A 2,928-nucleotide genomic window follows, 5' to 3' on the forward strand; every position below is an offset into this window, starting at 1 on the left:
CCTAACCCTAACCCTAACCCTAACCCTAACCCTAACCCTAACCCTAACCCTAACCCTAACCCTAACCCTAACCCTAACCCTAACCCTAACCCTAACCCTAACCCTAACCTAACCCTAACCCTAACCCTAACCCTAACCCTAACCCTAACCCTAACCCTAACCCTAACCCTAACCCTAACCCTAACCTAACCTAACCCTAACCCTAACCCTAACCCTAACCTAACCCTAACCCTAACCCTAACCCTAACCCTAACCCTAACCCTAACCCTAACCCTAACCCTAACCCTAACCCTAACCCTAACCTAACCCTAACCCTAACCCTAACCTAACCCTAACCCTAACCCTAACCCTAACCCTAACCCTAACCCTAACCCTAACCCTAACCCTAACCCTAACCCTAACCCTAACCCTAACCTAACCCTAACCTAACCCTAACCTAACCCTAACCCTAACCCTAACCTAACCCTAACCTAACCCTAACCCTAACCCTAACCCTAACCCTAACCCTAACCCTAACCCTAACCCTAACCCTAACCCTAACCTAACCTAACCCTAACCCTAACCCTAACCCTAACCTAACCCTAACCTAACCCTAACCTAACCCTAACCCTAACCTAACCCTAACCTATCCCTAACCCTAACCCTAACCCTAACCCTAACCCTAACCCTAACCCTAACCTAACCTAACCCTAACCTAACCCTAACCCTAACCCTAACCCTAACCCTAACCCTAACCCTAACCCTAACCCTAACCTAACCCTAACCCTAACCCTAACCCTAACCCTAACCCTAACCCTAACCCTAACCTAACCTAACCCTAACCCTAACCCTAACCCTAACCTAACCTAACCTAACCCTAACCCTAACCCTAACCTAACCTAACCCTAACCCTAACCTAACCCTAACCTAACCTAACCCTAACCTACCTAACCCTAACCCTAACCCTAACCCTAACCTAACCCTAACCCTAACCCTAACCTAACCTAACCCTAACCCTAACCCTAACCCTAACCCTAACCCTAACCCTAACCCTAACCCTAACTCTATCACCTTGCTGGCAAAAGTTATGGCAATCCGGCATGAGCATGGTGGTTTTCATCCCTATATCCCTACCCTAACCCTAACCACTAACCCTAACCCTAACCCTACAATCCGGCATGAGCATGGTGGTTTTCATCCCTATATCCTAACCCTAACTAACCCTAACCCCTAACCCTAACCCTGCCACCTTCCCGGCAAAAGTTATGGCGATCCGGCACGAGCGTGGTGGTTTTCATCCCTATATCCTAACCCTAACCTAACCCTAACCCTAACCTGTTCATTGATCTGATGACCTCCCATGGAGACTTTGCAGCAGAAGGTGCTGCGGCTCAGTTGGTTAAAGTGCCTGTTTAGTAAACAGGAGGTCATGGGTTCAAATCCCAGCAGTCCCTTTGTAGTGTGTTGTGGCCACTGAGTCTCTAAAATGTAAACGGCACTTTGCAGGAGGGCCAATCGGGTTGGGGCACTTGCTGACCTCATAGAGACTTGGCGGTGGCACCATTGGAAAGAGCACCCTCGAAAATGGCGGGGTAGGGCTTGCTCTCATGCCTCTATCACCTTCCTGGCAAAAGTTATGGCAATCCGGCATGAGCATGGTGGTTTTCATCCCTATATCCTAACCCTAACCTAACCCTAACCCTAACTAACCCTAACCTAACCCTTACCTAACCTAACCCTAAGTTTTCATCCCTATATCCTAACCCTAACCCTAAACCCTAACCCTACCTAACCCTAACCCTAACCCTAAATTAAAAGAACTAAAGACTTAAACTACTTCAGTCTGTGTGCATTGAATTTATTTAATACACGAGTTTCACAATTTGAGTTGAATTACTGAAATAAATGAACTTTTCCACGACATTCTAATTTATTGAGATGCACCTGTATTGTCACGTTGTCAATAGCATGGCCTGTTCATTGATCTGATGACCTCCAATGGAGACTTTGCAGCAGAAGTTGCTGTGGCTTAGTTGGTTAAAATGCCTGCCTGTTAAACAGGAGAACCTGGGTTCAAATCCCAGCAGAACCTTTGTAGTGTGTTGTTGCCGCTGAGTCTCTAAGATGTAAACGGCACTTTGTAGGAGGGCCAATCGGGTTGAGGCACTTGCTGACCTCATAGAGACTCGGTGGTGGCACCACTGGAAAGAGCACCCTCGAAAATGGGGGGGTAGGGCTTGCTTTTGTGCCTCTATCAAAGTTATGGCAATCCGGCATGAGCATGGTGGTTTTCATCCCTATATCCTAACCTAACCTAACCCTAACATCTACACCAACACCTAAACCTAACCTTAATTACCCTTAGAGCAATACCCACATCAGCTCCTAAACCTAACCTGGGGTACCCTTACAATATACCTTCTTTGGGATGTATTTGTTTTATTTTATTTTATTATACTAACAGCTGTGTTTGTGTCCCTTTCCCGCTCTTGGGTGGGCTCTTAGTGGTCAGTTGAGGGAAGGACTGTGCACAACCAGGCCTGGGCCCTTTATTGGACCCAGGCCTTGGATTTTTGCATTTTCCTAACCTAACCCTAACCCAGACACAACATGGTCCATAATGTGGGCTCTGTGGTGCAATGGATAGCACATTGGACTTATAGATTGCAAAATGTGGCCATTCAAATGTTGTGGGTTCAAGTCCCAGCAGAGTCACTGCCTTAGTCATTTTGCTAAGCACACTTGGCCAAACGAACAAGTCTATCTGAGCACCAAAACTCTTTTCTCAAACAAACACTTTCATGCTCTCAATAGCATGGCCTATTCATTGATCCTATAACCTCTCTTCTGGATGTTTTGCTCTTCGGAGTCACCCTCCTATGGAGACTTTGCAGTGGAAGGCACTGTGGCTTAGTTGGTTAAAGTGCCTGTCTAGTAAACAGAAGATCC

General features: G+C 46.7%; 1 non-coding gene across 1 annotated transcript; it reads left to right on the forward strand.

Moving 5' to 3' along the window:
* The first annotated feature begins 2,604 nt into the window (after positions 1–2,604).
* On the forward strand, positions 2,605–2,694 carry trnai-uau (transfer RNA isoleucine (anticodon UAU)). Its single transcript is given in 2 exon segments — positions 2,605–2,641; positions 2,659–2,694. It is a non-coding gene; the product is annotated as a tRNA-Ile (tRNA).
* The last annotated feature ends 234 nt before the right edge of the window (positions 2,695–2,928 follow it).

This window comes from Myxocyprinus asiaticus, unplaced genomic scaffold (genome assembly GCF_019703515.2).
Source record: "Myxocyprinus asiaticus isolate MX2 ecotype Aquarium Trade unplaced genomic scaffold, UBuf_Myxa_2 HiC_scaffold_160, whole genome shotgun sequence".
NCBI classification, from domain to species: domain Eukaryota; kingdom Metazoa; phylum Chordata; class Actinopteri; order Cypriniformes; family Catostomidae; genus Myxocyprinus; species Myxocyprinus asiaticus.